Source organism: Callospermophilus lateralis, chromosome X, assembly GCF_048772815.1.
Source record: "Callospermophilus lateralis isolate mCalLat2 chromosome X, mCalLat2.hap1, whole genome shotgun sequence".
Taxonomy (NCBI): domain Eukaryota; kingdom Metazoa; phylum Chordata; class Mammalia; order Rodentia; family Sciuridae; genus Callospermophilus; species Callospermophilus lateralis.
This window is the reverse complement of record NC_135325.1, coordinates 31,938,112-31,952,954: the sequence shown is the minus strand read 5'-3', so window position 1 is coordinate 31,952,954 and position 14,843 is coordinate 31,938,112.

Below are 14,843 nucleotides of genomic sequence, written 5' to 3'. Positions count from 1 at the left end.
TGCGTTTTTCAGATTAAGTGAGGACCCTTTGAAAACACTTTTCAAGTAAACTGTTCAAAAGATCTGATATGGGCTGGAGATATAGCTCAGTTGGTATAGTTCTTACCTTGCATGCACAAAGCCCTGGGTTCAATCCCCAGCACAACACACACACACACACACACACACACACACACACACACACACAGATCTGATATGGAACCTAGCTAGGTATGTTTTAAAAAAGCATCCCAGATCAATGAATTTTAACTTTGGATCATAATTCATAGAATAAAATGTATTAAATGTATGGTAATCCAGCAGATACATACTTGTATATATATATATATATATATATATATATATATATATATATATATACATACACACATGTGTATGTATGTGTGTGTGTACATAAAGCCTTCTTGAATTAATATTTATCCATACTACATACCATGTACTCTGGTATTTTCTATTCCATTTCACTTTTTAATGGTGGTTTGATGGCTAATACTCTTTGGTTTTTGACTTAGTAAAGGCTTACAATAAATACTTTGGAAAGGGCTATGTAAGATTTACAAGCTCAGCGTGATGGTGCACACATGTAATTCAGTGGCTTGAGAGGCTGAGGCAGGAGGATTGCAAGTTCAAAGACAGCCTCAGCAACTTAGCAAGGCCCTAAGCAACTTAGCAAGACTCTGTTTCTAAATAAAATATAAAAAGAGCTGGGGATGTGGCTCAGTGGTTAAGCTCCCCTGGGTTCAATCCCTGGTATATTAAAAAAAGATTAATTCAAACTATTCAAATCCATCCCTGTGTTGTCAAATGATCCCTTCCTAAATGGATGGAGGCCCATGAAATTCAATGGGTTTGAGAGTGAAAGATGGTAGTGATCTTTGTTGTATGTCCAAAGGCTGGGCAAATGTCTATTGCAATAAATATCAAACTTGGGAATGGAAAAAAAACTTGGGAATGGCTTCTTAAACTTAAAGAGAAATCAATGCATGGAAATATCACTAAGCAGCCATTTTTTTTTCTATTTTGTCATTTCTCAAGGGAAAAGAAAGCCCTGTATTGCTTCCCAAGGTCTTTTCAATGGTAAATTTCAGATATTCAGTGTAATAGAGAAGTTATGAGTCTGAGGGCTAGTAGCTCATGCTTTATGATGACCAAACGCCAACTAAAAAAAGTGAAATGAGCAGTGATTTATTTTTATGGATACTATTTTATTGCCACTCAACTTCTTTTCATTATAAACTAAAAATTTTCAATTGAAATTAATAAAACAAACAGCATGCATTTGTTGGTAAGAAACTGAGAAGAATTATTCCAAAGCTTGCACATCTGGTAGTAACTTAAAAGATGTAAAATATTACTGGGGTTCATTGGTGATACAGTATCATAATTACCCATGAAAAGGTATGCTAGTGCTTTATTGTGTGAATTAATTACCAATCCCATGAGACAACACCTGCAAGTCCTTATTTAAAGCTTCTCTGTTGCCATTAATAATGTAAGTGCAAACAGGGCATTGAGGGAGTACATTTACCAACTTATTTTTTATTACACAAATCACCACAGTATTCAGTTTTTTCAAGGAGAACGTTGAATCACTATACTTATTGATTACCCCTTGTAGCATTGAATCTGTATGAGTCAACAATGATAAGCAAGACCTTAAATTAGACAAGCTTCTGGTATATCCACACCTTTATATCATTCTTGCCATTGACCTATTCTGGTTAGAAATTGAGAGAAGGAATTTTACTATATATGCTGATATACAGATTTGTGGTCATCAAAACACCTTGGTGAGGAAAAATGTAACTTTTAATCTTCAAATTTCCTAGAATCCATTCCTTAATACTAATAACAGTGCTATCTCTTTTGAAGATTTGGTGAGTGGGCTAGAGCTGTAGCTCATTTGCAGAGCACTTGCCTAGCATGTGTGAAGCATTCAGTTCCATCCTTACCACCACATAAAAATAAACAAATAAAATAATTATTTTTAAAATAAGATTTGGTTAGATCAGTTAAAAAGTCCAAAAGGTCCTGACTGTTGCCAACTGATGAAAGAATGACTGGCCACCCTTCATAATCCTCAGAAAAGAATGTGCCTGTAATTTTTCTACTCTTGCTTATCTACTCTTTTTCTGTGGAGAAATTGCTGTCAAAATGAACTTTCTAGTAAATCACACAATAAGGAAGATAATGTATAACCAAGAATATACCAATGGAATTCTCTGGCCTTAAAACAAAAAGAACCCATCAAATACAAATAAATAGACTAGTGAAAGGAAGTCTAGTGATTTCTTTCAAGGCAACAAAAGAAGAGGGAGGACTAGAGGAAAAACGAGGGATCATGAACTGAAATCAATTTTTATGCATGTATGAATTTGTTGGGAGGAACACAACTACTTTGTATAACCATAAAGCTCTTAAAAATTCAAACTAAAGTGTTTTTTTTAACAAGACACGTGACCAACATTCCCCTAAGTTGCCACAATGTTGGGAAGAAACATGGATCATGAGGGATGGAAAAGGACTGCAGATGCAGTTACTATTACTGGGACTTTTCCATCACCTGGTAACATAAAGAAGATCATCTTTCCCCTGTATTCTTAACCCTTTGCACATCAGCCAGTGGCTCAGGACCTTGTTTCTGTCCTTGAAATGCTCATACACTCTCAGAAAAGAATTAAAGAAAAATGCTAGACAGCACTATTTAGTATTACAAAGGAAATTAGAGGCCAATGCATACTCATGAAGATCCAGGCTAATCCTGTTAGGCAAGATTAATTATACCTGGAGCCAATCATTTAATAATTTGTCAAGATCTTACTATGTGCTAGGAGCAGTCCTAAAAGATACAGCAGAGAGCAAATCAGATAAAGACCCTTCCCTCATGGAACTGACATGTTAGTTAGGGAAGAAAGACAATATGAACATGAACAAAGATTAATAAATGTTAATTTATAAAACCAGGTGGTGGTAAGTACTACAATGCCAATGCAGAAGATAGCATGGTATGGAGATAGAGAATGGTGGAGGTGAAATGTATTTTAGTTTTAGCACGACACTCTTTAGTTATCGGGAACAATATCTAAAGGAAACAAAGAATGAAACTAGTGGGTATCTGAGAAAAGAGTTTTCCTGCAAATGTGAACAACCTGAGGTAGAAGTATGTATGATGAGTTCAAGAAATGACAACAATGCCATTGAGCCTGGAATGAAGAAGTTGAGGGAGTCAGTGAGTTTTAAGTTAAAGATTTCTCAGGGGATTAGACCATGTGAAACTTCAAGGATCATAATGGAAACTTTGGATTTTACTCTGAGCTGAGAAACTACTGGAAGGTTTTCAGCAGAAAAATTACATTATCAAATCATCTAATGTCTGTGTGAAGAACAAGCAGCAGTAAAGTGGTGGGCGGGGGAGTAGGAACCAGGAGACCAGCCAGGAGACTGAAAGAATTCAAGGGAGAGATGATAGTAGCTTAGATCTGAGTAGTGGTGATGAAGAAGCTCAAAAGTTACTAGGTCCTGGATTGAATGACAGGGCAAAAACAGATTTTAAAATAAAATTAAGAAGACCCCTTCCTTTATGCCTATGGTATATTCATCTAATTCCCCACAGACATTTTTGGATTTGCCTGGATTTTAAATCACAAGAAACTATTTCTTTCTGGTGCTGTTAAACACATTTAAATGTACTGAGCCAACTGAAGCTGTTGCAATGATTTCTTTCAAGGCAACCAGAGTAGTGAATTTTGGATTCAAGAGAAAAGAACTACATTTTATAAAATGATGCTGAAAAACTAAAATCTCATAAAATTATGGTCAATTGATAATGTGGAAAAATCTAAAAATATTTCCTTGGTCAATTGTATAAATGGAAAGGAGGAGAAAATATCAGGACCCTACTCTATAAAATGACCTTGGCATTTTGCAATTTTTTTCTTTTTTTCTTTTTTTTATTGGTTGTTCAAAACATTACAAAGCTCATGACATATCATCTTTCATACCTTTGATTCAAGTGGGTTATGAACTCCCATTTTTACCCCAATTACAAGTTGCAGAATCACATCGGTTACACATCCACATTTTTACATAATACCATATTAATGACTGTTGTATTCTGCTACCTTTCCTAACCCCTACTATCCCCCCTCCCCTTCCCTCTCATCTTCCCTCTCTACCCCATCTGCTGTTGCTTAATTCTCTCCCTCGTTTTTTTTCCCTTTTCCCCTCAAAACTCTTATATGTAATTTTGTGTAACAATGAGGGTCTCCTTCCATTTCCATACAGTTTCCCTTCTCTCTCCCTTTCTCTCCCCCCACTCGTCTCTGTTTAATGTTAATCTTTTCCTCATGCTCTTCTTCCCTGTTCTGTTCTTAGTTGCTCTCTTTATATCAAAGAAGACATTTGGCATTTGTTTTTTAAGGATGGCTAGCTTCACTTAGCATGATATGCTCTAATGCCATCCATTTCCCTGCAAAATCCATGATTTTGTCGTTTTTTAGTGCTGCATAATACTCCATTGTGTATAAATGCCACATTTTTTTATCCATTCATCTATTGAAGGGCATCTAGGTTGATTCCAGAGTCTAGCTATTGTGAATTGTGCTGCTATGATCATTGATGTGGCAGTATCCCTATAGTATGCTCTTTTAAGGTTCTCAGGGAATAGACTGAGAAGGGTGATAGCTGGGTCAAATGGTGGTTCCATTCCCAGCTTTCCCAGGAATCTCCATACTGCTTTCCATATTGGCCTTACCAATTTACAGTCCCACCAGCAATGTACAAGTGTACCCTTTTCCCCACATCCTCGTCAGCATGACTAAGGGTCTGTCGATCTTATTTATTTTTTCAAAGAACCAACTTTTAGTTTTATCAATTTTTTCAATGTTTTTTTTTTGTTTCAATTTCGTTGATTTCCGCTCTGATTTTAATTATTTCTTGTCTTCTGCTATATTTGCTGTTGTTTTGCTCTTCCTTTTCTAGGTTTTGAGATGAAGTGTGAGTTCATTTATTTGTTGGTTCTTTCTTTTTTTGAGGAATGAACTCCAGGAAATGAATTTCCCTCTTAAAACTGCTTTCATTGTGTCCCATAGATTCTGGTATGTTGTGTCTGAATTGTCGTTTATCTCTAAGAATTTTTTGATTTCCTCCTTTATGTCTTCTGTAACCCATTGATCATTCAGTAACATATTGTTTATTTTCCATGTGATGCAGGATTTTTCCTTCCTTCTTTTATCATTGATTTCCAGTTTCATTCCATTATGATCAGATATGGTGCATGGTATTATCTCCACACCTTTATATATACTAAGAGTTGTCCTATGGCATAATATATGGTCTATCTTTGAGTAAGATCCATGTGCTGCTGAGAAGAACGTGTATCCACTTGATGATGGTTGATATATTCTATATATGTCGGTTAAGTCTAGGTTATTGATTGTGTCATTGAGTTCTATAGTTTCTTTATTCAGCTTTTGTCTGGAGGATCTGTCTAATGGCGAGAGTGGTGTGTTGAAGTCCCCCATAATTATTGTGTTGTGGTCTATTTGACTCTTGAACTTGAGGAGAGTTTGTTTCATGAACGTTGCCGCACCATTGTTTGGTGCATACAAATTGATAATTGTTATGTCTTGTTGGTTTAACAGGATATAGTGTCCTTCTTTATCCCTTTTGATTAACTTAGGTTTGAAGTTGATTTTATTTGATATGAGTATGGCCACTCCCGCTTGCTTCTGAGGGCCATGTGAGTGGAATGATTTTTCCCAACCTTTTACCTTCAGCCTGTGTATGTCTTTTCCTATCATATGAGTCTCCTGAAGGCAGCATATTGTTGGATTTGTGTTTTTGATCCAGGTTACTAGCTTGTGTCTCTTGATTGGTGAGTTTAGTCCATTAACATTTAAGGTTACAATTGAAATATGATTTGTACTTCCAGTCATGTTTATTTATTTATTTATTTTAGTTTGGCTAGTTTTTCCTCTTTGGTTATTTTCCTCCCCCTTTACTGAGATACCTCCTGCTGTTAGTTTTGGGCACAATTTTTCCATTCCTCTTCTTGTAGAATTTTGCCCAAAATGCTTTGCAGTGCTGGTTTTCTGGCTGCGAATTATTTTAGCTTTTGTTTATCGTGAAAGATTTTAATTTCATTGTCAAATCTGAAGCTTAATTTTGCTGGATACAGTATTCTTGGTTGGAATCCATTATTTTTCAGCGTTTGAAATACATTGTTCCAGGATCTTCTCGCTTTCAAAGTCTGTGATGAAAAATCGGCCGTTAACCTAGTTGGTTTACCCCTGAATGTAATCTGCCTCCTTTCTCTCATAGCTTTTAATATTCTCTCCTTGTTCTGTATGTTGGCTATCTTCATAATTATATGTCTTGGAGTTGGTCTATTACGGTTTTGGATGTTTGGGGTCCTGTAGGCTTCCAGGATTTGGCAATCCATTCCATCTTTCATCTCTGGGAAGTTTTCTAGGAATATTTCATTTAATAAGTTGTCTATTCCTTTGGTTTGAAGCTCTGTGCCTTCTTCTATCCCAATGACTCTCAAATTTGGTTTTTTGATGAGATCCCATATCTCTTGGATAGATTGCTTGTGAGATTTAAGCATCTTTTCTGTGTTGACTATATTCTTTTCAAGTTGATAAACTTTGTCTTCATTATCTGATGTTCTGACTTCTACTTGATCTAGTCTATTTGTAATATTCTCATTAGCGTTTTTAATCTGGTTTATGGTTTCTTGCATTTCTAAAATTACTGTTTGGTTTTTTTTCAAGATCTCTATCTCCTGGTAAAGCTCGTTCTTTGCAGTTTGAATTTGTTTGTTTAGTTCGTTTTCAAAATATACTTTCAACGCTTGGACTTGCTGTCTCATGTCTTCTCTAATATTCTGTTCCATCTGAGTTAGGTATGCCTTGATTTCTTTCCCTATCCATGTTTCTGATGCTTCTAGGTCCTCCTGTAGATTTAAGTTGTCCTGCATTGTTTGTAATCCTTTTTTTCTTTGTTTTTTCATGTTGTTCACATTACTTTCTGGCTCTGTTTGACTGCTTTGTAACTGCTTTCTCCTATACATTTGTTTTGGCTTTGTATATCTCTGTGGTCTCTCCTTTGTGCTGGGAGATTATGCCTAGAGATGTTGGGCTTTATTGTACTTTAGAGCTGATTCATTCAATTTATAAAGGGCTTCCAGATTTTGTATGCATATAGTGATTTGTTGTTTGTTCTTAGGACTTTAGGTTAGGTGCTATGAAGGTATGTCTTGGCTACTTTAGAAGATTGCTCTACTGAAGGGGGATACTAACCGTCGATTGGATCAGGGTGTTGGTAGTAGCTAGGTATTTAGGAGCCCTATAGATAGCCTAGAAACATTCACCTATTTGCATTTAGACAGTTACTCGAAATGGAGGACATAATGCTTGGGATGAAAGTTGGGGGGAAGGGAAAGGAAGGTGCTCTTGAAAAGAAAGAAGGAGAGGGAGATAGATAGCATAGAGGAGAATGGAAAGAACAATTAAACTTGGAAGGGGAAAGAAAGAGGGAAAAAGGGAGAGAAAAAATGAAATAAGAAATAAAATTAGGTCTTAGAGATCCATTTTCTTCTCTTCCTGTAGGCAAAGCTGTGCTCTCTGGGCTGAGTTTTGCCCTCTATGTGCCAACAGCAATCCCTGTAAGGCGGCTCCTGGGAGTCTCTCAATCCTGTTGGTCCAGAGCCGTTTCACTTCTACGGCTCCTCCTCCCCTTCCTCCTGCCAGCCAGCCAGGTCCTGCTCACCAGAGGCAGTTCCCCAAGGATTTGGTTACACTTTCAGCCCCACCGAGTGCTCTATTTCCCTAACGACTGAGCACTCTCTCTGTCATTCATCTAAGCCCCAGTGCTGTGGAGCTGTGGTCTGGGAGTCAATAGTTTAATTTAAAAAAAAAAATAGTTTAATTTTTCCGGACCCCTTTGGTGGGCACACCCTCGGAAGCTGGCGGCTAAGACCTTTGATGTCACCGCTGGTGGTAATGGGAGTTGGGGGTCGAGGATCCCCTCTGCTTCCCTCAGCCCCTACAATCATGACCCCACCGCTGGTGGTAGGAGGAGTTCGGGGTCTGGGGTGTCCTCTGTTTCCCTCCAACCCTACCGTCAGGCCCTCTCAGATGGTGGTTGGGGGAGTTAGGGGTGGGGAGTCTTCTCTGCTTCCCTCCACCCCTACAGTCACGCCCACGTCACTGGCATTAGGGGGAGTTGGGGGTCGGGAGTCCCTTGGCCCTTACGGTCACGCCCACGGAGAGATTTTTGAAGTTTCCCTGTTGTTTGTATCTGATGTGGGTGGGAGTCACATACCTGCTAAAGTAGATTCTGCTGGGAAGGAATCTCGTTGGCCGAACTTTGGTGACTTCCCCTCTCTGCTATGGCGGGCCCCTGGCTCCTTGCCGGAGTGTCCGAAGGGAGGAGTGGAACTGGCTTGTCTCTGGTCTGACTCAATCTCTGGTTTTAGTTCCCAGTTCGCTATTTCATAAAGCCTTGGTTAGATTCCCTTCACGTCGCCTCCTGAGCTGGGCGGGCGGGCCGTTCGCCGTGCGGGCGGGGCGTTAGCAGGGCTGGGAGGGCGGGGGCCGTCTGCCGGTCCAGGAGGGGACCCTTCTCACCATGCCGGGCTGCCAGGGGCCACTTGCAGAGCCGGGCAGGCAGCGGCCAAGGGACTGGACCTCTGCGCCGAGTGGCCAAGAGCCGAGCTGGCGTGGTGGGGGGGGCGTTTGCCGGGTGGGCAGGGGGCGTTTGGGGGCCGTCTGCCGGGCCGGGTGGGGACCCTTCTCGCAGCGCCAGGCCAATGGGGGCCGCTTGCAGAGCCGGGCAGGCGGTGGCTGTGGGACTGGGCCTCTGATTAATATCTAGAATATATTAAGAATTCAAAAAACAACAAAAATCAAATAACCCAGTTAATAAATGGGCAAATAAATTAAACAGACACTCCTCAAAAGAAGAAATCCAAATGGCCAATAAATATGTGAAAAAATGTTTAACATCATTAGCAATTAGGGAAATGTAAATCAAAACTACACAGAGATTTCCTCTCACACCAATCAGAATAGCAGTTATCAAGAATATACATGATAATAAATGCTGCAGAAAAAAATGGAGAAAAAAGAACACATTTACACTGTTGATGGTATTGCAAATTAGTATGGCACCTATGGAAATCAATATGGAGGTTCCTCAAAATTCTAGGCATAGAACTACCATATGACCCAGCTATACCACCCCTCAGTGTTTACCCTAAAGAATCAAAGTCATCTTACTACAGTGATACATACATACACCCACATTTATAGCAATACAATTCGTAATAGCCAAACTATGGAACCAGCCTATGTGTCCATCAACAAATGAATGGATAAATAAAATGTGCTATATATACACAATGGAGTTTTATTCAGCCATAAATAAAAATCAAATTATGTAATTTGCAGGAAAATCAATGGAATTTGAGAATATTATGTTAAGCAAAATAAGCTAACTCAGAAGGTCAACAGTCATATGTTTCCTCTCAAATGGGGAAGCTAGAAAGGAAAAAGGGGCCAGGGATCTCATGAAAATCAAAGGGAGATCATTAGACAAAAGGGACCAGGGGGTGAGAGGTGGGAAAGTGCTAGGGGCTGATATTGGCCAAAGTATATTGTTATATAGTGTGTATGTATGAATATGCAACAATAAATCCCATCATTATGTACAACTATAACAGCAATTAAAAATGTGGAAAAAAACTGAAGAGGAAAAATAAAGTGGACCTGTTTTGAAGCCAAGAAAGTAATTTCTCTATTTTTGATACTCAATGTCAAGTTATCAGAAAGGATCTCAGAACTAGTACAGAAATGCAAACTCTCTGGCTTCAAGGAAGGGGACAAGCAGGGAAAGAAAGAGAGGAAGCCAAGCAATTGTGACAATAGCAAATATTGCAGACAAGTGATATCTGATTTTGAAAAAATAATTCAGCATGTTTGGAAAAAATAAATACCAAGTCTGTTTAAAAATTAATAATAATAAGCAGTAATAAGTAAGAAGACAGAGTGCTGAATTAGGGCAGAGGTGAAAACAAGCAAAATTTCAGGATTCAAAGCCAGGAGTCAGGGCTGGGGTTGTAGCTCAGCTGTAGAGCACTCCACTAACATGGGTGAGGCCCTGGGTTCGATCCTCAGCACCACACAAAAATAAATTAACTAATTAAAGATATTGTATCCAAGTACAACTAAAAAAATAAATATTAAAAAAACAAAGCCAGGAGTCATTGTATCCATGTTAGAAAACCAAGGGTAACTTCTTTAAGGAGGTAGTATTTGAGATAGACGTGAAGAATGAGGATAAATTGGATAGAAGAGATGGAGCTTAATAGGAAAGAAATAAGACAATTACCATGAGATAAAGCATAAAACTGGGAAGGCAGGGAATATATATTTCAGTCCCTGAAAGGACTTCAATGCCAGGCTAATGGAGATTAGGTTTTATGCTCTAGAAACTGGAAAGGCACTGAAGATTTTAAGCAGAAACATGAGTGTGCTTTTTTGAAATATTATGTGAAGGATACCAGTCAAGAAGTTTACTTAATTTTCCCTAAGGACATGCCAATAAAAGATGAAATATGAAAAAAAGGAGAACCAAATATATATATATATATATATATATATATATATATATATATATATATATATATATATATATATCTGAGCTCAAAAAAAAAAAAATAAGATGGGAATCATTGACCAGAAAGCAGTGATAGAAATGAAACCAGGGGCACCTGGGCTCTGTGTCTTCAAAGCCTAGAGTTCGGCCTCGGTGAAATAAAGGATACTAAACATTCTCCTAAGGATATGGGTGACCAGAGCTTGACTTATTACATGAAACTGAGGACTGAATGGAATGTCCTGTTCTTGGAAGGAGACTGGAGGTGTAAATCAAGACTGATGGGAGTTATGGTTATGACAAGATGCAGAGGGGGATAAGTTGGAAAGTGGGTTCTTTAGCCCCAAGTTATTTATTATTTTAGTAGCTGTATATGAAACATCTCTAATATCATATGGGTCAGGAGACTCAAAATGTCATTAAAAGACCTATTTCTGGACCGAGTGTCACCAAGGTTAATTGAAAGCACCCACATAGCCACAAAAACACAAAGGGACAAATGGTGGAGGGTGGGGGCAGTGAACAAACTAAAAGTCAATTAGGAGCCACTATAAATAAGTCTGAAGAACAACATCTTCTAACCCACAGAGAAATGAAATACCAAGATAATCAATAAAATCATCCATTGGAACAGGAATTCTCTATAGATAAAGTTTAATTTTCAGAATAATATGATAAATTCAGAAAAATAAATAGATTTTGGATGTTCAAGGAACCAAAAATATGGATATATCCCATTAAAAACAGTAACAAAGTCATAACACAGAATCTAACAAATAAAACGACAGGCAGCCATTTTTTAAACCATTATATTAAAATATGATCATTGGAATAAAAAACTCAATAGAGCAGGTAAATTCTAGACTTCAATATTCAAAAATAGAATAAGTAAATTAGAAGAATTTACTGAAGCCAGCAAAAAGAAAAATATTCTTTAAAAGAGAAAATCATTTAAGTATTAAAAACAAATTGTAAGACTCCAACATAAGACTGATATATGTCACCATAGAAGAGAATGGATAGAATTACATAAGAAACCATATTTTGGTCATTTAAGAGTTAAGAACTTTCTAGAATGGAAGAAAGACAGCAGTTTTCAGATGGAAAGTTAACAAATATTTAGAAACGTTAATAGTCACATATTTACACCAAGATAAATTTTATAACAAAACAATAATCTCAGATTTGAAGAATCCATCTGTTTATTTTTTGTTTTTAACTCTCTCTTTTTCCAGTACTGGAGGTTGAATCCAGGGGCCCTCTATCATTAAGCTGCATCCCCAGCCCATTATTTGTTGTTTATTTTGAGATAGGGTCTTGTTCAATTTCCCAGGCTGACCTTGAATTTGCAGTCCTCCTGCCTCAGCTTCCTGAGTACCTATAATTATAGGCATGTACCACCACCCAGGTTGAAGAGTCCATTTTTAAGATACCTTTAAAGCTGTCAGAGCAATGAGACAGATTACCTACAAAGAAATAACAGATGTCTTATCAGCAACAGTTACCAGGAAAAAAAATTAATGATATCTTTAGATGACTTACTAAAAATAACTGTGTTAAAGTTGATATCTGGCCTAATTATTACTCCAAAAATGTGAAGAAAATCACGGATGTATAAAGTGAAAGAATCAAGGGCAAGTACTTAAACATAGAATGTTTTGCCTACTGTAAAAATAACTTGTTATCCCCTAAGTAAAGGAAAACTTAAATTATAGATAATGGTAGCAATAGGGAGGAAAGAGTGATCATCAATCATAATATTGGCTCATATTTATGGTATTTATTATGTACTATATACATCATTAGTAATTTTGGAGGGTGGTACTGAGGATTGAATCCAGGGTGCTTAACTGTTGAACCACATCCCCAGACCTTTTTTGTATTTTATTTAAAGTCAGGGTCTTGCTGAGTTGCTTAGGGAATTGCTAAGTTGCTGAGTCTGGCTTTGAACTTGCGATCCTTCTACCTCAGCCTCGTGAACTGCTGAGATTAAAGGCATGTGCCACTGTACCCAGCTTCATTAAGTAATTTGGGGGAGGGAGGTAACGGAGATTGAATTTAGGGGCACTCGACCACTGAGCCATATCCCCAGCTCTATTTTGTGTTTTATTTGGAGACAGAGTTTCACTGAGTTACTTAGCACCTCAATGAGGCTGAGGCTGGCTTTGAACTCATGATCCTCCTGCCTCAGCCTCCTCAGCCATGGGATTATGGAGCATGCACCATGGCACCTGGCTTCATTGAATAATTTACATGAAACAATTTATTTTTATTTTTATTTTCATAAAAGCCCTTGAGTTAAATATCATCATCATTATCACCATCATAATTACATCATCATCTTATTTTTCAAATGCAGCAATTCCTTATTTAGAGTCACACAACATATAAAATGACAGATACAGGACTGAACATCACTCAAGTATAAATACTAACATTTAGTAAGTTCCGTGCTGTTTTCAAGAGGAAGAATTATTGAATAACTTAAGACTTTGCTGGGGAAAATTCACTTAAATAGGTGTTTTTTTTTTTTTTAAAGATAACTATCTAAACTAGGCTTGGTGGTACTTGCCTGTAATCCCAGCAACTCCAGAGGCTGAGGCAGGAGGATCTAAGTTCAAGGCCAGCTTCAGCAATTTAGGTAAATCCTGTCTCAAAATAAAAAGTGCTGGGGATGTGGCTTTGTGGCAAAGCACCTCTGGGTTCAATCCCCTGTAGCAAAAAAGAGATGACTACCTAAAAGGACACAAATGCAACCTACAGCTTCAATAAAACAGGAAAAAAATAATTTAATCCAACAGAAGGCAGGAAAGATGAATGAAAAACAAAGACATGGTAAAAACAAAACAAAACCACAAATAGTGGCTAAAGTAAGTAAAAGTACATTAACAATCTAAACATAATGTTAATGGATTAAACTCATTTATTAAAGTCAGTTATAATTAAATAAACAGAAAGCAGTTGAAATCCAAAAATATGTAGCTTACTGTGATATAGTCATAAAACAGAACATTACTCAGCAATATATATATATATATATATATATATATATATATATATATATATATATATATATAGACATTTTGCTAAGTAAAAAAGAGCCAATCTCAAAAGATTTCATACAACACAAGATGTATGTCTCACTCAAATGTACACATATGCACATAATCACAAGTTTTCAAGATTATAGACTAATAGAGAGTGAAAAGAAACTAATATTAACCAGAGATTAAAGTTGAAAGGAAGGTGTAGCTATAAAGGGGCTGATGAAAGAGTTTCTTGGTGGTGGTCCTATGTCCTGATTATGGTAGTGGCTGCAATGAATCTATGTATTTGATAAATATTTATAATATTATGCATTTTTAAATGTGTGCATGTAGAAACTTGTGAAATCCAAATAAGAAATGAGGTTTATTAATAGTATTCTACCAATATTAATTGCCTCATTTTAATCATGCACTTTAGCAATGCAATGTGTTGTTATTGAGTAAAGCTAGTTGAAGGGTACATGAGAACTTACTATGCTTTGTTTTGTTTTGTTAGTTTTTCACCATGCTTTTTGTGACTTCTTTTGAATTTTAAATTATTTCTGAATAAAATGTTTCAAGTGCAGCTTACAAAATTCACACTGAGAATAAAATCATACAGGAACTATCAAAATAAAGCGATGGGAAAAATATTTTAGATACTAACTACTAAAAAAGGACAGATGAAATAGCAAAACTAAGGCCAGACAAAATAGAGTTTAAGTAAAAGGCATTAATAAAAATAAATAAAATACTATGTAATAAAATATTTCACCAAGAAAGTATAATCATGAACTTCTATGCATCTAACTCTACAGTCTTTACATATAAAGTAATTTTATGCAGAATTATGACAGCAACCCTCAAATAAGCATAGTGACAGATTTTCACACAGCTTTATAGGAACCAACAGATATAAAAAACAAAAAATAAGTAAATATTAATAAAAATTAAGGAATAAAATGTACATTTTATCTAATAAGATTTTAACCCACCTGATAGAGCTGGAGGTGTTGCTGAGTGGTAGAGCACTTGCCTAACATGCTCAAGGCCCTAGGTTTCTTCCCCAGACCACACACACACACACACACACACGCACACACATGTGCACACACATGTACACAAATATACATACAAAGCCTCAAAAGCCAACTGATA